The sequence below is a fragment of the Copadichromis virginalis genome, linkage group LG12 (assembly GCF_057382275.1).
Source record: "Copadichromis virginalis isolate Kocher_CV1m ecotype Utaka linkage group LG12, C_Virginalis_male_GT1.1, whole genome shotgun sequence".
Lineage (NCBI taxonomy): Eukaryota > Metazoa > Chordata > Actinopteri > Cichliformes > Cichlidae > Copadichromis > Copadichromis virginalis.
Window position 1 is genome coordinate 34,838,416 of NC_140629.1, and position 21,774 is coordinate 34,860,189.

General features: G+C 39.8%; 1 protein-coding gene across 1 annotated transcript in view; it reads left to right on the forward strand.

The window, feature by feature from the left end:
- The first annotated feature begins 4,096 nt into the window (after positions 1–4,096).
- Positions 4,097–21,774, forward strand: part of hs3st1l2 (heparan sulfate (glucosamine) 3-O-sulfotransferase 1-like 2) — a 30,390-nt gene continuing 12,712 nt past the window's right edge. The window contains exon 1 of the mRNA XM_085476257.1: positions 4,097–4,376. The gene's annotated coding sequence lies outside the window, so the exon portion shown is untranslated. The remainder of the gene's footprint in view (positions 4,377–21,774) is intronic.

Sequence of the window (21,774 nt, forward strand, 5' to 3'; positions counted from 1 at the left end):
TTGTTATTTAGAATAAATACAAAAAGCTTCATATATCTCCATATTTCTCAGTGAACTAGCCTGTTGTACTGGTGACACTCTCCTTCATCATAAAAGATACACACATTTTTTTATTTAACCTTTTCCTCATTTTACACAGCAGTCACTGGAGAACCAAGTGCCCATAGATCCACTGCTGAAAACATTCCTTTAAAATGTATCATTTCTTCTTCTTTGAAAAGCTTTTGATAGAAAAGTACAGGGAATTATTTAGCCTGTTGGAAGAAAAGACAACTCCGTATTTGTGACCTATTTTTTAAATATTTATTGGAACCAAGGGGGTTGGGACTGAGCGCCATAAACACAGTTAGGAAGTCTTGAAGTATTGAATAATGGATTGGAAGACTGAAGAAAAACATATTGATAATCACAACACACTTAACCATTTAAAAGTTAAGAATTCTTTAGAATCTAAAGCAGATATTGTGGGATCACACAGTAACAGATCTGTCTGATATGAATGTTTCTTTGTTATGTTGATGTAAAAAAAATGCAGTATGAACATTAATTGTGTTCCATTCCCAGTTCACATTCTGTTGTTTTGCTATAACTGCTTAGCTGCGGGCGTCTCTCGGCAATTTGCCAAGTTAGACAGGTATGTCAATCTGGACTCGTCACATATAGGAGACTGAAAAACACTCTCTGGTGTCACGATTAAAGCTGATGTGTGAGCGTCATTTTGATTTTATGAACTGGCGTATTTTAACTCAAGTGAAAATTATTTCCTTTGGGTGCTTAAATCAAATCAGTTGCTCATCTGGCTCTTGGTCTGTCACAATTAATTGTTTGATGTGCATGTAAAGTACGGAAAGGGGGATCACTTTTTTTGCACCTTCTTTATTAGTTTTTGCATGTAAATTTGCAAAACCTCTGCAGGTTGTGGCGTTAAAATGGAAAAGTGACCTTGACCTTGAGCACAGTTTGGGTGAAGACTTTTACTCAAAGCTGATCATTGCTTTAAAAGGAGTAGTGAATCTCATGAGCTCATCAGAACGTTGGTCAGATAAGCTAAAAACTGAACAAAAAAGCAAATCAACAAGTAAACAAAAAAAGAAACAAAGCAAAGAGACAAAGCTTTCAAAAGATGATCAAAAGGAAAAATGACACGGCAGGATATTTAATCAAAACTTCACTGCAGCAATTCAGCATGGTGTTCGATGGTTTGTTTGGCTCCCGAGTGCTTGCATGTATGCAGACAACATGCTCCTAATGAGACAACGAGTTGTGTCCACGGGGGTCTCCTAGATCAGGATCAGGCCATCACTGAGCTCCTGGACAGCCTGAGGTGCAACCTTGCAGCTGGACAAAAACATAATGTCCCAGATGTGTTCTATTGGATTTAAGTCAGGCAAGTGTGGGGGGCAGTCAATCCTCCAGGAACTCCTTGATTAATCTCACCACATGACTCTGGACATTGTCAAGCACAGGAGGAACTCAGGACCCACTGCACCAGTGTGAGGTCTCACAGTGGGTCCAAGGATTTCATCCTGATACCCAGTGGCAGTCAGCATCTGTATGTCCCTCCATAGATATGCATCACCAAACCATCACTAACCCACCAACAAACCGGTCGTGCTGAATGATGTTAAAGGCAGCACAACGTCCTTCATGGTTTCTGCAGACACTTTCATGTCTGTAACATGTTCTCAGGGTCAACTTGGTGGACCTGCCAATACTGGTATTATATGTTTAATGCCAGTCGGGCTCCGTAGTGCTGCAAAGTGAGCACAGGGCCAACTACAGGACACTGGGTCTTCAGGGTATTTTCATGAAGTCTGTTTCTAATTGCTTGGTCAGACACATTCACACCAGTGGCTTGCTGTAGGTCATTTTGTAGGGCTCTGACAGTGCTCATCCTTTTCCTGCTTGCACAAAGAAGCAGATACCAGCACTGCTGATGGGTTGAAGACCTCCTGCAGCATTATCCGGCTCTCTTAAAGAAACTGCCCGTATCCTGGAATACTTTGACTCAAAAGTGTACCTCCATTTTTTTAGAACAGTGATTGAAGTTTTTGCCCATTTTTCTTCAAGTACACCTCTTTTTTTGCTTTTCTATCTTTAACAGTGAAGTTGAACTAACAGCTCTAGCTGCCCTTATCAATAAGTTCATCATCTGTTTCTGATGAATTTCTGTCAGTAGCATCAGGATAGTCTAGTCTCCGGGAGAATCTCAGGTTGGTTCACTTATGCTGCAGAGTGTTTAACATGCACGGCTGCAGATTTGCCCCTCTTATATTGTCTTTTTTCAAAAACCTTGCATGTAATCACTCTGTGCTAAAACTTTGCTACATATTTGGTGTGAACAAAGAATTATTCCATCAGCACTCAATCAACCTCCTCATGTTGTCCGTGTCTCTCTCCTCAACAAAAGACTGGTGTTTCTCCTTGTCCAATAATGCAGCACCCTCAAGGCAGCAACACTGAAGGGCACCCTGTCCGTATCTCTGAGATGCCAGTATGATCTGAATGAACAGCAGTATTTGGCAGCCTGGGCTGAGAATGAATTTGTTGGCAATTGCTTATACCACATGGAGTAATTCATTAGGGCACAGAGTACTTTAAAATCTTGAAAAAGATTTAAAGTACTCTTTGTTTTTTAGCTTTCAGCATATTTGACTTTGTTTACATCCATATTTCGTGAACAGTAAGGCTCATGGCTGTTTGTATCTTTAGTGCACAAAACCGGTTACATTCCCAATAAGCAAATGTGAACGCCCTCAAATTAAATAGAAAAATCCACATCTTCACCTTGTGATCATTGTTTAATTCTAACCAAAATAAAAGTGTTGAAATGAGCCGACTCGGAAAACTCAGGCGATAGAGCTTTGTATTAATACTCAGCTACAAAAACACCCCCCTCTGTTCAACCTCCTGAGGAGCAGTTTAATGTGGATCTGCAGATTAGGAGGCTAGAACTAAATTCTGTAATCGCTGTGATGGGCTTAGGCAAAACTGAGTGGGGGTCTTCTCAAGGTTAAAGTGATGCCTGTCCCTTTCAATTACCTGTCAGTGTTCATTCAGACATTTTCTCTGTGTTATTGCAACATGTTCGTTCAGGTATTGATTTTTACAACATGTTTAAAGAAAATCTACTTTTCATGAAGTCCATTTTCTCTGTAACTGAGTTATTTTTTAAAGGAACAAAGCTGAACATTATCTTCTCCAAACAAAAGGATACAAAAACAAGTTATTTCCTTTTGATAGCAGCCAGACATATTTTAATACAATAATGGATTTTTGCACTTGTTTTATGGAAATAAGGTTTAAAAGGAATTATTTTTTGTATTAATATTTAACTGTTTGCAACTGTGTTATTGTTTAACGGCTGATTCTCTGACTCAACATCACAACATGAACCAAAAAACTTTAGATTTGCTCTGTTAGTCGCTCTCCACAGCAACTAATAAGCAGCATGTCCCTGAAATGATTTGAAAAGCGAAAAGCTTCCTTTCTCTTTCCACCTACTGCTTCGCTATTCAATTAAATGTCTTTGCATATTCAAAGGCAGAAAATAGATGGCAAATGCTAAACCATTAAATATTTTCACTGATATGAAGTCAAACAAAATACAGAAGCTCACAAAGAGAAGCCAGTCAGAGATATTTGAGTTGTTTTGTTGCTTTTGTGCTGTTTCGTGTCTGCTCTGTAACTTATTTATGATTCGGGGGACTTGCAACGGCAAACTGAAAGGGGGGGGGGGGGGGGATATGAGGAGGGAGGACAACAAAAGAGAAGGTTAAAAATCCAGAATCAAGCAGGAGGATCTGCTCCGGTCGAATGGGTGCTGAAAGGAGGGAGATGGAAGAGGAGGACTGGAAATGTTTTGCTCCATCATGAGCCCTTCAGCGTAATCAGATGAAAGAGCAGACCTGATGTGAAAGCAATAAAGAAAAGAAGAAAAGAGAAGCAAGAAAGAGAAGGAGAGGGGTGTTTCCCTAAAGGCGGAGATGTGCTTGTGTATGAACTAATCTCCCTCTCTCCCTCTATCTCTCTCTCTCTCACACACTCACAGACACACACTCCCTCCCTCTCTCTCTCACTCTCGCAGTCACTCAGTCAGTTGCAGCAACACACTCACCGAGATCGGCAGCACAAAGCAGAGTCGCTCTCTTACCAGCCTCCAGAAACACACACACCGACACACTTTGCCGCGGCACGCACACACAAGCTCAGACGCCTCCACGCACACCTTCTCAGTGACGGCCGCGGAGCTGAAGGAAAAAGGAAAGGAAGGAAAGAAGAAAACAACACCAGAGAAAGGAAGACAAGAAGTAAAAGAAGAAGAGAAAATATCCTGAGAGAAAAACAGGAACAAATTTAGATAAAACTTCACTCAGGTAAGACCACTTTTTTTTAATCTTTCCCTTTTTACGTAGAACTAGTTTTCATATTGAAACTGAAAAACCGACTCACATACACAGCACAGAAAATGTTGAGTGTAACATGCACATAGTGTGAATAAAAATACACACTGTGCACCTGACTCTGTACCAGCAGGCTCACGTGACCTCATGTCTCGTTTTTAAGTTTATGATCTTTTTATGAAAGACTTTTTTATTTGTTCTTTACCTGCGGGAAAGGGCGGTAAAACTGCAGAATTAAACTGCAGTGAACTTTTATGTTGTGCATTTATAGAAAAACAGCTGCATAAATGATCTCAAGGGTATAATTTTGTGTGTTTGAAACATGTTTTCTGTACTAATTTAGAGTAAGAACAAACTTCAGAGGAAGTAAAAATCTAATAAAACAGTATCTCAAAGATCCTTTCCATAGAGTTTGACAGCAGTCGTGTGTCTCAGAGAAGAACGTCTCTTTATAACTTGCGCTTACTAAGGTTACAGATTAACACGGAAACTAGGCTCAAGTATCATAAGTTCTGCAGTGCCAGGACACAGTGTCATATCTTTAAGTTAAAGAAGTTAAAAGTTTGTGCAGTCCAGTTTTGAAGCCTCTAATTTTACTATGTCTTTTTTAAGACCATATTTAAATGTTTATCAGCTAACAGCAGCAAGCATGGTTACAGAGTTGTTCCCTAATTTGTGCAAAATGTGGTATATTTGAAATGATATATTTTTGAATTTCACTCACCAGTACCAGAATATATACTTCTAGGGCAGGCTGTTAGTACAAATAATCAAAGTTCAGACCAAATTATTTATCAGATAATTCCTTTAAAATGCTCCAGAAAGCCACCAACATCACAAACATGACCATGATGTCCATTGAGTTACCCAAACGGATGCCTAAGAAATAGTGGCATGTGTTGGTGTCTGTCAGTCAGGAGTAGCCATGCCTGTAATAACGAAAGGGAAAGGAATATTTCAGCTTTAATCGAATTTAAGTTGATGAGTCAAATAAATGAGGCCAAAATCACTTTTGCACCACCTGTAAACTGGCAATTTTCAGCACTATCATTAGCAAATGATAAATGTAAAAATCTCATCTTGAAGTCTTATATTGATGACTGTCTGCATCTTAATGTTTTTAACTTGAATATTTTGAGGGATTGGTGGATCAGACTGACAAAATGCTGGGTGATGCTCACTCAAATCCCTGAAAGCTAACAGCGACAATTATTTATCAACCACAAGATAGGCCCACCCCCAATTATACCCTGGTTTACCATTATTGGTTACTATCTTTTACAAATTGTATATTATGTTTAAATAGTGGAGTGAGCTGAAGGGTTGTTTTCTCATACACTTTTTTGTACTCAGATTTCTTTTTGTAGTTACAGTAGGTGCCCCCTGCTGGCCACCTGAAAGAATGCAGGTTTAATTAGCTTTCACAGTAGCTGAGCATTTAAGGAAGTGAAGGATTTGGTAAAGGCCGCGATAGCTTCATTTGTCAGCCCTTAAGCCACCTCCTGGCTTGTATGTAGTTAACAGCTTCTTCTCCTTATACTATTGTTATTTCACATCAAAGACAAAGGCTGAAGAAAAAAAAATGACTGCATATGAGCTTTTAATCTGTGGTGCTCTCCAACCAAACTGTAGCCAAATATAAGACAGTTTTAGCCACAGCTAACTCCTGTAGTACCGTGCTTAATGTAATGTGAAAACCTTTTTATTTATGGCGTATAAAATGAAACACTTGATTAGTAATAGCCACCTTTATTGACATGTGCAATATCCTTTGTCCTCCACTTAGTGGTGTTTTTCTGTGCTCAATTAACACATTTTATTTGCATGTCTGTAGCATACTGTGAACACATGACTGCCTAAAACAAGGGAGTCATTTTTGTTCAGGAGCATGCCACTCCCAAATAATTTGTTTAAGTGGTACCAGGAAAGATAGTTCCTGCTCTGGTACATCTGAACAGTCAAACAGTCTGTAAAAAGACAAACTGGAGTGAATCCAGGTCACAGAGTCTGTGAAAAGATTGAGTTAGTGTGTGTGTGTTGGTTTGTTGAGCTTCACTGTGTTTATAAGAAGATAAGACAAAAAAAGAGAAAAAAAGAAGGAACAAAGTGGGAAAATGAATGAATGAACCCATTGTCTAGTGTGTCCGTGTGTGTGTCTCAATGTGTGTGTGTGTGTGTGTGTGTGTGTGTGCTTAGTCAGGGGGTGTGTTTTGCACGTCACAAAACAAACTGAGCAATCGGTGACATGTGAGAGGTTAATGTTACACCAAAATGTGTCCCGTCTTGTAATCAAAGAAATCGCATTAAACGACTCGGTAACAATAACAATATTCGCAGAAACATTCACATTAGCAAAGGCTGCTCTGGTAACATTTGGTAACAGTGTTGAACACTGTAAACAAAGACTTCTGGACTTCATCTGTTCATAGTCAGAGTGATTTTATGCACTGGATTGTCTGAGCACCGAGTGAACTTTAGCCAACATTAAAGGTCAGACTAACAGAAACCTAGAAATCTGTGACAAATGATTCCAAAGTACAAATACACAAGTAGCGTAAGGATAAATATGGAACACACTTATCACTAAGATGTTAAACAGAACCCAAACTTCTGCTGCTGCTGATGTAGACGTAAAAAACAAAACAAACTATAGATCAACTTAACAGCATCATTTTATATTCTCAAAACAAATCTCCTGCATTGATGCACACACTGCAGACATCTCAATATCTTTTCCACCTGTTGACCCACCACCAAAATAAAAAGCTGCTTCATAATCTATAAATCTATAACTATTAAGTGTCTATACTGTTGTTCTATGAGTTTAGATGTGTTGTTCTTCTAACTTCTGTCCTCTTTAGTCAGCAACTTCAAGCCTGGCAAAATAACCACTAAGGATACCTTTGAGTAACATATCACTGTGTGGCAAATACATTAGAAGGTTACCTAGGCGACCAGCGCTTGGTATATCCGGTAGCACCAGCTATGAGCAATAAAGCAATGTGCAACAAGCGGATTACCTCCTGTGTAAACAAACAAGTGCACTAGCTGTTGCAGGGCCCAGAGAAGAAGCCACTGTTGTACTTTTACTGAAGGAGAGCCATATAATGTTTTTGTAGGAAGGGCTTTATTTCACACACAAAATGAGCAGCTTCTCTTTTTCCAAAACAGGCTAAATAAAACTGGCTAAATATATAAGCATTGTGCCTTCACAGTCATGGTACAACATGGTGCTGAAGAAGATTTTTAAAAATAGAAAAACCATGAAGCCTAATACACTAGCTTAGTTTACAGTTTATCCAAAATAATATATATAACATCCAAACATCAAAAAGTGCACATATCCCAGCATCGCATCAGTTTGTTGGCAGTTCAAAGTGAAATAATTATAATGACTGGTAAAGTATTCTTAATGTGTGTTCTGTGTTATAGTAGCAGCATTTCCAGCAGACTAAAAGAAACTTAGCAGCACATTAAATTCAGCTATAGCGATATTTAAGGTATGGCTTACCAACAAAAGTATTTCCCAGCAGAGAATGTATAATGAACTTCAAACATGCTGTAAATGAAAGAATCAGTGAAAACATGGCGCTGTCAGCCGATTTTAAAACAAAACCTCAAACATAACCTGCTCCCATTCAGGTTATATGTTTAGCATAAGTTAGCATGATCATTTAGCTCGGTAACACGAGTGCTACTTTCATGACACAGAAAAAACTCAGACTTTAAGCTTGACATAGCTCGCTAAGCCATCTAAAACAAATAGAAACTGCTTTAATATTTAATATTTAAAACAAACCACTGATCCTGACCTGAGGGAATCACAGCCTCGCTCCTAAACAGTTACAAAGTAGCACTGTCATTTATTTGAAGTCTTCCATTTTTTTCTCAAACTAGTTGCTTGAAACCAATTTTGCCTACTGTTTGGTGCTTGGAGTGTTTCTGTTTGTCAGGGTTCCTGGGTCGGTGACCCAGTGTTTTCAGTTCACACTCACTGTTTATCTACTGCCTGTTCCACTTCCTGTTTTATTGTGTTAGCCTTGGTCTGTGTGTATTATGTTCAGTCCTCTTCCCATTATCATTAGTTTATTATGTTCAGCTGTGTACTCACCGGTCCCTCATTATCATCATTATCACCAGCCTGTGTATTTAAGCCCTCTGTTCTACCCATTCAGTGTCGGGTCATTGATGTAAGTCTGATGTCGTCTGTATGTTCAGTCAGTCTTTTGGTCATTCATTCATTCATTCATTCATTCATTCATTCAGCCAGCCAGCCATTTCCTCCCTCTGTACTGTTTGCTCGCTCCTTCGGCAATAAACATCCACCTTCACCTACCTGCCTGTGAGTCCAGCGTTTGGGTCCTCCTTCTCTCATCCACGACACTACCGCTGACACTGTTTAAAACAGCTGCCTGCTGTGAATGATAACACTGTTTTGAGAACAGCAAGAATGAATCAAAACAGCAAAGTTTTGGGCCAGAAAGCAAAGGCAGTGAAGTAAAGTTGCTACAAAGCTCATCAGACCTGAAGGAGGCTATAGGTTCTCTGTGGGTTTGTCAATACAGCTGCATGGCTTAGAGAAGCTTTAACGTACATGACAAACGACAGCAATTAATGAATAAAAAAACAACGTCAAGGACTACCACGTTAACTTTCTGCTGCTCAATGTGAACGTCATGCAACACTTTGACCAAACAAAACCACTGATTCTGTTCAGAACTGCTCAGGAAACAGTGCAATATCAACATGAAAGACACAGAATTCAAGACAGCTCCCCCGAAAAGGGACAGAAAATTTAAAAAGTAATAATAACAAATGACAAATTTAAAGCCCAAGTGATTTTACACACAGTGCTTCAGAGAGACCAAAACAAAACGGGATCACAAACTGCCGAAACAATTAAAAGCACAGATGGTAAAGAGGCAAATCAATTACAGAGTGATTAGAACATAAAACACTGTCCATAAAAATGCGGACGAGCAAAGCAGCAGCGATAAATTCTGCACCTTAAACTGATTTTATGGATTTTTAGGCTTTTTTAATTTTACTTCACACTGTTTTCTGTTTACCTCTGTGTAAACAGGGAACAGTTTGGAGGAAATTACACTGGTGTAATTTCCTCTAAAATCTGATTAAGATTATGTACTTAGGAAGCTTCACTGCTGGAGCTTCTCAGTTTGCTTAGACAAAATTTGGCGGAAAGCTGGCACCTCCCAACTGTGAAGAGAGGTAGAGTTTTCATAACTGTATTCTGTATTTGTGCTTTTATAAAACAAAGAGACAGACAGAAAGAAACAGCGAGGGGTAGCTAGGAGGGGAGGAGGGGTGAGAATTAGGGATGAATCAAGCAAAGTTTGATGGAAACATGGCGAGAATGTGTGAGCAGGAGCAATTTGTTTGAAAAGTAAAATGGATCTTTTAGAAAATTAGGATTTTTTGAGAGTGAGATAAGAGGCCGAGAGTAACACTGACAAAGACGTTGTGTGATATTAAAGGGTAGATTGCTCATGCTGGTGTGTTTGTGAGAGTGAGGGGGTCTCTGCCACCTTTGCTAGCAGAGTACATTATGGCTGTTTGGGCACATTAAGGGGCATTAACTGGAGGAGCAGCCCTGAATAATACATGGCTTTTATTTATGAGCAGAGTGCAAACGTCCTCTGAAGCACCCTAAACCAGGCTACACACATGCAGTAATGCTTCTGTCACTTCAGAGGACATTGCTTTGGCTTTCATTAATTTTCTAGAGACTTAACATGAAGCTAATCGTAACTGATACCAGGCAAGCCTTCTCTTTATCCAAAACCTAACCTTATCCTAACCAAGCCGTGATATTTAATTATTTTGTCACAGTGAGTCTCTCCCCACAATATAAAAATGGAGTTATGTACTGTCAGCATGAGTAATGTGCCTATATGGAAAAACAATTTGCAAAATTATGTGATTTTGAGTGCTTGAACAAAAAGGTGATACATCTGTGTGTGTGTGCGTGTACAAGTTTCGTGGCAACATTTGTGCAGGTCGACACAAAAAGGTGACATCAGACAATCAGTGCACTCCACTGAACAATCCTTAGGAGTAATAGGGAAGCCAATGAGCCCATTTATAGCTCACACACTCCCTCAGACACATTTACAAACTTACACACTCATAATCAAAACTTTTAAGTGACATTTTCATGATCGCCTCTTCTCAGAGTTTTATCTCTTCAAGTGAATTTCCTCCTCTCTTACATACTAATTCTATTCCGGAGACGAGATATGACTTGACAAATCTCAGATATGACTGCAGGGAACACAGTCATATGAGCTCAGCATGAGTGTGTTCATATCAAATTGGTGATCTATGGTTTATTGGGGGTGGATTGGATAATCTTTTTTTTGTTGTTGACATAAATAAACCCATATTATCAAGGTCAAGCTTCATTAGTTGTAGGCAATTATCCACAATAACATATAACAAATAACCCATTTTCTGTAACTAGGTAATCCACTGCAATGAATTTTACATCATGTAGTTAGTGAAGAGAATAATGAACTAGAATAATCATGAACAGATGGACTTTGAAAAGCTTTTTCTTGGTAATAGGAGGTTTGTCATAAATTTCAGAACTCTACCCACTAAAAAAGAAAAGAAAAACATAACCAGGTTTAAAATTTCAATTTCAAGCCATCTTTGTGCACATCTGGACATCCTACAGAGAAACTGCTACTTTTAAATCTCCTTCTGGCCACTTGCATGTGTGCTTTTTGATTTTATCATAAATCAAACCAGTATGGATATCGAACAACAACTTCTATGTCAAAATGACCCGAAATACATATTCATAATCACATTTTACAAACAAGTCTTCAATAGAAGACGCCGTATGCCTGAAGGCAGAGTATGAGTCGCATGCTTATTGTGGGTATTCATCTCTTTTTTGGGTTTTTTTTTTTGGACATTCAGTGGGTTATGCATCATGAAATTCATCCTGCAGGGCAAAACCGTCAATGCCAAGTTCTTACTGTTATGTCCCGAGGTGCTGAGGAAGAACATTTGGTAAAACCACCTGAACTGTGATGTATGCAGTCTAGCTAAGCACCCTGCACACTGTTCACCAAAAAGAAAGAAAGAAAAGAAAGGTTGCCGTTTGGACACGCTGAAGGAGATCCAGTGCACATCACAAATGCATTACAGCAAGTGTTCAAAACAGGACCTCCAGGGAGATAAATAGAGCAGCAGCACTGGAAACAGTCCAGAGGTGCCCAAGGAGACGACCTTGAAGGAAAGAGAAGCCAAAATTTTATTTGTTGCTGAATCAGAGAAGTTTATGATTTCAACAGAAAGTATACATACAATATTGTGAAATCAGCCCTCCAAGTTAAATAAGCATGATGAAACACTGACATGAAAAGCATATTTTGGATTTAGTCACTACTGATGTTTTAAAAAGTTAGAATTCTTGAATCTAAAATACAAAAAGGCTAATCTAACAATTGCTTTAATAGGATGGAAAGAGGTAGTTCAGCAGTTTAAAAAAAGCTAAATGTTGAACATTATTTGAATAACTGTCCTTCAGTCATCATAATAAAGCAATACGGCCTTGAGAATATGATTTCTCTGTAGTCCATTTTGATATTTTAGATTATAAAGACAGCTGGAAGCATGGAGGCTAATATGTCTCTTTCATCTTGACTGGTGTTACATTTTTTATTGCATTGGTCACACAGCAACAACAAGAATGAGCCCTTTAAGTTTTATTGCATTATAACCATTGATTATTGAAACTGCTACAGTTATTCTGTATTTTATTTATATAATCGAATATTATATGCAGGATAATTTGCTTAATGCACCTTCTAAACTGAAGCGGTTAGCTAGAAACATGTTGTTAATTAGCTAAAAGCATACAAACCACTGTGTTCCTTTAATGTCTTTATTGGCTGTCTTATTTCGGGATGTGGTGAGTGGTTTTTAACCCTCTCAGGCTCAAATTAAGTTTTTGTTGCTAATGCACAAAGGAATACCTGCAGTGGTACTTCTGATTAAAAAAAACTCATAAAATATGTATGTGGGGTAATCAGGTTGTTAGCTTTTAACTGTTGCAAATCTGCAACGCCTGCCTTGAGAGGGTTAAAGAGCTGCAGCTGGAGGGAGGCCAGGTCAGTGTTAACTGTATTTGCAAAACCTTGGGGTAGGAGGTCATCAGCCTGGCAGCCGGCCGCTCTGTCAGGGTGAAGGTTCACAGCGACTCTAGCTGAGCAGGAAAATACACACAAAAAGTGGTTGTTACACCTCTGAGCGCCTCTGAGGTGACAAGAACTCCTGGTGGCAGGCAGATGGACACAGATACACTCTTTTCTGTTTCCCCCTGTGCCATCTGGAACACTCTTTCCTCCTGAATTAATATATTATTGACATGCATTGCTATGCTGAAGTATAAGAGTAAAGTAAAGTTCCCACCTCAATCCCTAATATAGAATCTAGCCGAAGGGTTTATGAATGAAGTGCAATTTATTTAATCATGTTCATCTAAGAGAAACTTGACAACAACTAAAAGCAATTGACTTCTGAGTGAACCAACAGAGATATCTGTAGTGCTACTTAAGCTCATATATTTAATACTACTCTAGCATTAGCGCACCCTAAAATAAGGTTAATACGTTCCTTCACCTTAAAGGGAAAGTTTACCTGAAAGTCTAGTCTCGAAAGTCAAGTTGTTGTTTTTTTTATCTGGCCTGCAGTGATATTTATCCAACTAGACCAGGGATGGGCAAATAATTTTCCCAAAGGGCCACATGAGATGGGACTGCTGTTGAGAGTCGCACCATGAGAAACTGGGACTGTTGTGGAGGGTCGCACCAATAAGCTTATAAAAAGATAGCATTAATAGTGAGCACAGTCCAGTTCAGCTTATTGGTGCAGCCCTCCACAGCAGCCCAGGCCCGAACTAGATTGTTTTCGTCAGATTTGCACAGTTTTTGAGATATCGCCCATAGAAATATTTGTTCTCTTAAATATTTTGAAATGTAGAGGTCACTCTGCCAGAAATATATTCATATTCTCTTTGGCTGTGTCATCAGGTCCTTGTTGGAAATGTTTCTAAAAATATTGTTCATATCCTGTCACAGTCACTAGCATGTGCATGTTTACATGGGTCAGTGCATGCTTCTTACTTCACAGTGCCGGGATGTTGTTCAGCGGAAGGAAAATAGTTCCTGTATGAAACTGCTTACACCAAGTTTTTAGATTCATTTTAAGTCAGTGAGTCCTGATTTCTGAAAAGAGACATTGCGGCTGAGTTTCCAAATATATATTAAGAACCATCAGGTGAGTGACATGTCTACAGCTGATACGTTCAAAACTGAGAAATGTTATATTGGTACTAGAGGATTTTTTTTAAAAATCATCCATATTAGATTTTAGGGTGAACTGTCCCTTTAAACTTTAATGATTATATTACGGGTGCTTGCATTTTGTCCCTGGAAACAAAACAGGTCACAAAACTATGTCTGCAAACAGAGTCGCATCCCGGCAACATGAGTAATAAAAGGGCCACGCAGAGTTTACCGTCCTGCAGACATTGACGTGATACATGATCTTACCTCAAAGCTAATGGCTGAAATGAAAACTCCTCTTTGTTATGACTTATGGACTCGACGTTCCTATCAGTAAGAAATGTTTTAGAGTTGCAAAAAATCGAAATGAAAGAACTGAAATTTTGTGGCAAAAAAAGACCTTGGTAAAGTTACTGTAGTAGTTTAGCTCTTATACCACGACTGGTCACCAGCTCTATTTCCTGACGATGACTGTGTGATATATTCAGGAACAGCTACTGTGCTGAATTAAACTGTAAACAAGGCTGTGTTTATTAATTAAACAGCCAAAGTTTCGAACAGATTCCAGGGCTACATATTCTCATACTCTGGCCCACACACTGTATTTCAGCTCTGTTAATTAATACTGCATTGATCACTGGAGGGATTTTTTCCTTTCACTTGGCCTTCTGCTCACAGAACTGGGAGGTCAGCTACAGAGCAGTCATTCTGGCTGGCAAGTTTTCAGTGAGTAGCTGAAGGGCACATCAGCAGGATGAGATGTCTGTCAACACACTGGGCTCGAGCCAAAGTTTTCAGGCTGAAAGATGATCTTCCCACTCACCATAACAGGAACATCTTTCTTCACTTTCCCTGAGAGGAATACTGATGCGATTAGTGTACTAGAAAATCTCAGAAAGTTTTCCAGCAAATAGTTACAGCAATCAAGTGTAAAGTGTTGTCTACTTATGACATGATGCAGTGTTTAACTCTGCGTGTTTGAGCCAATATGAACAGTTGCGTGGTATACGAATCGGATGTGCTCTCACCCCAAAGTGTCAAACACTTTGTGTCTTTTGGAGCAAGTGTCTTGACACCTTGCACGAGCCATCTGTCCTCTTTTAAAGAGCTTCAAAGTCCATATTAGGAGGCTGGATTGATGTCTGTACAGTAAATCAGATGTTTTACAGTAAAGAGTGTTTCTCCAGTTTCAAAGGTTTCTTTCTTTTCAAGCTGTTGCTGCACCTCGCTCTCTGTAATCTGGGAGCTGCTGATGTCTCACTTAAATAGCAGTAAAGACTGAACTACTAGAACGCACTACACAGACCAGGTTTAAAAACAATTCAATTCAATTTTATTTAAACAGCACCAAATCACTATTACAGTCGCCTCAAGGTGCTTTATATTTTGAGGTAGACCAGGGTCCAGCAGAACCAGGGTCATCTGCCATGACCAGTTAAGGTGAGGAAGACAGGACAAAAGACATGCTGTGGAAGAGAAGTGTATCAACACATAGTGAGTGGAAAAGGTGCGTCATGGGAATCCCTCAGCAGCCTACACCTACTGCAGTGTAACTAAGGGAGGATTCGGAGTCACCTGATCCAGCCCTAACTACATTTTTTAGCAAGAAGAAGGTTTTAAGCTTAATCTTAAAAGTAGGGACAGTGTCAGTCTCTGGAATCCAAACTGGAAGCTGGTTCCACAGAAGAGGGGCCTGAAAACTGAAGGCTCTGCCTCCCATTCTACTTATATGTTAGGAACCACAAGTAATCCTGCAGTCTCTTACTGTTGCTTAAACCTTGTGGATCAAGCACAGACACAACACAACGTGTCGTGCATACTTTGGCTTTAAAAAATAGCCATATTTGACCCTGGAAATGACAAAAAGATGGGGAATTATCACTGAAACAAAATATTTCTAATATTCATCATGCTACTCATGACAGAGGTCAAACGATAACAACATGATCAGCAGGAGCCTTCAAAATATCCCAACAGGGAAGTTCTCATTCCATTGTGCTGACAGGACTCCAGCGTCCCCCCCACGCCTCCTGGTGTCCTGCCAGTTATAATCAATCAACCCAATCTCCCATGCATCGACCTGCTATGTATAGTAACAAAGTCATTAGGATTGAATCCTGGCTCTCTCCCAAAATTTAAAGAAAAAGTAACAAAGCAAGGTCATAGGGGGCAGAGATAAAGAATCCAGAGGGAGGAACCATGCTTTAGTTTTGTGGAGTGACCTTGATAGATTCCAGACAGTAGGAGGGAGTTTGCAATCTGGGTGGCACCACACGTGTGTGCGCGCAGTTAGTGATGGCTCTCATTAATTTCCAGTCGCAGAGACCCCCTGAGGATGGTGCGTGCATGTGTGTGTATCTGTGCTGTTGTGCTGTGACAGAGAGGAAGGAGGAGGGTGTGTGTGGGCTAAGTAGGAAGGCAATAAAGCCATTTAAGAGTCATAAAGTGCTTGGTCAATCAAAACCACCCCCTGCTAGGCACCTCATGTCTGCCTCTGATTTTGTGTATGTGCATGTATGTATAAATATGATACTGTGTGTGTGTGGATATGTATGTGTGTGTGGATGTAAGAAGAGGAGTTACAAAATGCACTGATGGGTTTCTGTGTATCTGGGGAAATGAGCCTGTGCATCCATGTGTGCTTATATTTTTTAATGTGTGTCTTTGTGTGTGTGCGCCAAATGGGTGAACGAGCCAGTCTGGAGAGGCAGTGGGATGCTGTGCTCAAAGAGAGAAAGAAAGGCAGGCAAAAAGAAAGGATGCATCACCATTGGATTTGTGTGAAAATAGCAACACAGCAGATGCAGTGATTAGAGTGCAATTTGTCTGGATACATCACAATGTGTTTGCGTGTTTGTGCGTGCAAATACATGTGCATGCATTTGCACCTATTTCTATGCCTCAGCCAGATTTTCAGCCCAATTTGAAGCCTCTGCAGGACTTCATGTCCATTATGTATTTCTTGTTCTGCTTGCAGATACTCTTTTTTTTTACTGCTTAAATTGCCAAATTGTTTTACAGACTGATTTGGATTCTTCCACAAGAAAGAGACAATTCTACAGTTTTATCCAGAGCCAGAAACTTTTCTTCTCTGGTTTGTTGACTCATTAGCTCACTTTAATGGTGTCATTTGTAAATACGTCTGTTTTGCCAAGCACAAATGTACAGAAACAAAACTCACAGAGGAACAGGAAACATGCCAATTATTAAAAAAGAGATGGGAATATGATCAAATGGCTGAACAAGAACACTGCATCATCACATTGTGCGCAACCAGCATTTGTGCCACATTTGTGTTGTTTCTAAATCTAACAGGATAAAAAGTGCATCACTCCAGAGCTCTATTGTGTTCACGCATTCAATTTCTCTATCTGCAGCTTCACACTGGATAGGCTGGGAACAATAACTCTGGCTGCTTGTTTTTCAACATTACTGAAATACAGCTACCTGAAAGTCTTGATACTCGATAGAGATAACAAAGAGGAACTGCCGAAAGAGACTAGAGAACCCTGTCAACAATACTAGCACATTAAACAGAGTAAAATATTGATTAATGCAGGTGCAAGTACCTACCAGGAAGCTCATTATTAATTGACAAGTTCCACATAAACTGCAGCTTGAACTGAGTTACTGCAGACTCTTCACTTGTCTGGTCATTATATTTTAAACACAGACTGTATATACAAGATTTGTGGACTTGCATACTGAAGCAACCATATAGAGGAGCTGGGTGAGTACTATGCTTTTAGCTGCAGTCTGGTTAGCAGATGGCATTGATTGTATAGGTGAAGATACATGCTAGTTAGCGCTAAGTAGCATAGAAATTAAATACGAGAATTCCACTTACCAAAGGTTGTAGTGTTAACAGTAAAAAAAAAAAAAGACATTATTTGCCAAATTTTTGTATTAAATTGCTTCAAAGGGCACCAACAGAACAAGCACAGAGAGAGATATTCATGTGTCTCAGATTAGCTGAGGTAAAGCTTAGCAGGCAGCTAGTGGTTAGTCACATCTGTGTTGGCATCTACCTATCACGCAAGCTTTCAGCCTTGAAATGTTTAGTCAAGTGAAGCATTTTAAAAAACCCGACCACCTGTACAAAGAGAGAAAATTAACTACAGATCCCAAAGTCGTGTCCGTACCTTTTTGTTTACTCTCTGAAGTTGGGCATTTTAATATGAGGGCCTGAATTACTTTTGAAGCCTCGAGCGGTCTGCATCAAGTGCATTTTTTGGCACTCCCACACTGGCTTCATTTTTCAGCCCCAGAGGTTGCTGCTTGGAGGCGACAAGCTGAGCACCCTCGCTGCTCTGACACATCTTACTCATTTCTGTTTGTCTCACAGGTGAATTACTGTCTGTTGAATTCAAACTAAAAGAAAAGCGGAGATTCTTTTATGAAGTAAGGGACTTTGTGATTTGTGCTGCTAAACTGGGTATCCTTCTCTCCGTGTTGTCTTTAGGGTTTAACACTTTAGACACAAATCAGACTAATCGTCCATTTTGGACAACAAAGCCACCAACAGCCGGGATGGTTTATTACTGTCGCCGTAGGGCACCGTTTGGCTGCAACACCACACCAACTGTGGCATCATCTGTACCCACCACCACCCTGTCTCCATCCCCTGATTCCCCTCCGCACCTCCACAGCCTCTCATTTTATCTTCCCCTCCTCCCTCACCTCTGCGCTTTAACAAACTGGCATCCCTGGGGTCTACTGCCCAGGTGACATCAGACTTAACAATCATTGCTGTGGTAAATTGCCAGCAGGAGCCCAAACACACCTGACGATGCTGAAAAAGCATTTTTTTTCTCCTATGGTATCCCTTTTTATCAGTCACTCACTTTCCTCTCCCCTACCTCCATCCATTAAATCCTCTTCATTTACAAAAACACCATCTGGTTTTTTTTTTTCTGTACAGTTTGTAACCCAGAAAAACCACAGTTCAGGACCCAGTTAATATTTGGGCTCATTGGACCATGATGATATTGACCAGACACAACTTGCTCGCCCCATCTGTCAGCTTGCCCTTGTTCCAGACGCCCTTATGTACACAAGTTTAACACTCACATGTACAGCAAATGACACTGAATTCACCCAGAAAACTATTTGATTTATTTGTTGCCCTGGAGCTTCTGACCTTGTGAAGGGGGGACACACCCATAATCCTCCCATCACCCTGCTATTTTACACATCCTGCACCCCGCGACTGTCCCGCTTTCCTTCAGTGACAGTTGGTTAAATCCACTCTGACAGGTCAGACTCCTCTTACTGTCAGACCAAGCTGCCTGTGAGAAAGCCCACATATGTTATGTCTGATAATGTGGACGTATCAGTGTGTAAACAAGGATCCTGGCAGCAGGGTGGGGACAGGGGTGTGAATTAAGGAGGATGTGTGTGGTCAGCGAGCTCAACCACCATTTTAATCCAATTTACCTCAAATAGCCATAAGTGAAATATCTGCTGTGGCTCTGCTGTTTTTCATTTGTTAATTTTCTGTGTTTATGTTTGTTACGAATACCTTAATTTCATTTCAACTTAAATTACATTATGAGGCAATCTGTTAGGCATTTTTGCTGAGACATAACAGTCAAAGGTTTTGATGCAGGACTTTCTGCCATCCTTCCTATCTGAAGGGTTTTTTTTTTTTTTTTCAATTTTTAACATTTGCAACAAAAACATTCTTGTTGCAGATCCGCCAGGACTCTTTTCTCATAAAATTTCCATCACGTACCCCTTTAGAGTCACATTGAGTGTGCATGATACTGCCAGCATAATATGACAAAAGACAAGCAGTAAGTCCACTTTAGAAGACCTGTGTGCAAGAGAGTTAAACAGGAAGGGTAACATGTCTCTTATCATGTACAGCTGTGGTCAGAAGTTGGCATGCATCGCGCATGAATGTCATCGTAATTTGGGGCTTTTAATGATTTCTTTGGTGGAATGATTATACAGCATAAATCAGCATATACAGCAGAAATTTGAATACTTTAAAAAATAAACAGTAATTGGATGCATACTTTTTAATTTTGGATTTTCTGCACATGGTCTATTCACTTAAATCTTTTAAGTGATGTATTTTAACTTTACAAGGCTTACTAACATTTTTTTAGTCATCATCTCTTCCCTATCATAAAAAGCGTTTTGTTTTTTTGGCATCACTCATTTGACTGACCACTATTGAGAACAAAGGGAAAGTCCAAGGAACTCAGTGTAGATCTAAGAAGGAGAATTGTACATTTATACGAGTTAGGAAGATCTCTCTGAGTCATTTCAAAACAAGTCCAAATTCCAAGATCATCAGCTCAAACAACTGTACTGAATACAAGTTTTTCGATTATGCCACCACTTTTCCAAGATCTGGATGAAGATCCAAACTTTTACCAAGTTGAGAGTAAATTTATTGGGATTTTCCAGAAAAGCAACTTAAAACTGCTGGAACACCAGCATGAAGTTTTACATGTTTGAAGGAGTAAAGGTGAATCTTTCAACAGTGTAATAGCTGTTAAGCATGGTGGTGGCAGCATCATGGTTTTGTGTTGTTTTGGAGTAATTGGTAGCAGTACATTGCACAAGCAACTGGAATAATGAAGAGCTACCTCCAAATCCCTCAATGTCACCTCAAATCAGCAGCTAGATGGTTGGAACTTAGACAGGATTGGGTGTTCCAACAGGAAAAAGATCCCAATCATGCATCAAAAATTGTTTTGGAATGGATAAAGCAGGCTAGCTTTATTGTATTAGACTTCTGGAATGACTTTTCCAAAACCAAAAGCCTCATCCGAACTAAAAATTTGTAGACTTTGCTTTAAACCAATATAAGTGCCAGGAAACTAACCAATTTCAATGAACTCTGCCAATTCTGTCAAGAGGAGCAGTCAAATATCCAGACAGAATTATACCAGAAGCTTATTGACGTCAACCAAACGTGTCAGATTGAGGTGAAACGTGTTCAGGGACATTTAACCAAATATTAAAGTATTAGTGAGGGTCTATGTATATGTTTTGAACCTGGATGTGTACTTTGACTTTGACGGTACAGATTAGAGAAAATCCAATATTCAACAATAAATTCAAACTTGTTAAAGATGTGTATCTTATAATCATTCCACCATTTTAAAAGAATGATTCAAGGAAATCATTAAATACCCCAAATTACCATGACATTCATGCCCATGATGACTGTGTGTAAACTTCAGACCCCAACTGTACCTGGGTCAGGAAAACACCAGCTCTCCTTCTCTCTCTCATCTCTAAATCCAAATGGCTTGTACCAGGCTTTGTGCCAAGTGGCCCAAAACACACACACACACACAGACACACAAACATGAGTGTTGAATGTATGCCAGTGGCAATGCCCAGACGCTCCGGCCAAAAAACCTTTTAATTAGAGCAAATTTACACAGCCCCTCCAAGCTTTGCTTTTCAGTTTGCCTCTCTCTCTCTCTCTAAAACACACACCACACACATTATTACAGAAACATCTTGCTTTTTTTATGCATGCACACACACAAAGATCCCTTTGATAAAACTGCATTTCCTAATCACATTCCCCCCCAGTGCAGCGCCTGATAAAATAACAACAGTAGAATCCCAAATTCTTCCCCTCCAGACTCAATATTAAAACTCAATATTCATACGCCACGCATACACATCCACACACACAGTAAACACACATCAGAGACGCACACTTTAGTGTTTGATATGGCTGACCCAGATTTTGGCGCGTGCATGGCTAAGGATGTGAGGAGGAGAGAGGATAAAGGAGGAGGGGGTGGGGTTGGTAGAGGAGGGGGCTTACATGGGTGTAGTGCATGTGTGAATGAATAAGATGATAAGCGGGTGAAAGGTAAGTGACTGCCGGCTGCCAGGCCCCTTTTTTTAGTCTAATTTGAAAAGCAGCTGGGGGTTGATGAGTAAAAGATGGACAGACATCAGCGAAGGTCAGCCTGCATGACACACTTTATTGTGTGTTCTGAAAACATCTGGGTTGTGAAGTCACACTGTATTAATAAATAAAATCGAATTTATGTTTGTTTGCTGCCCAGGCTACT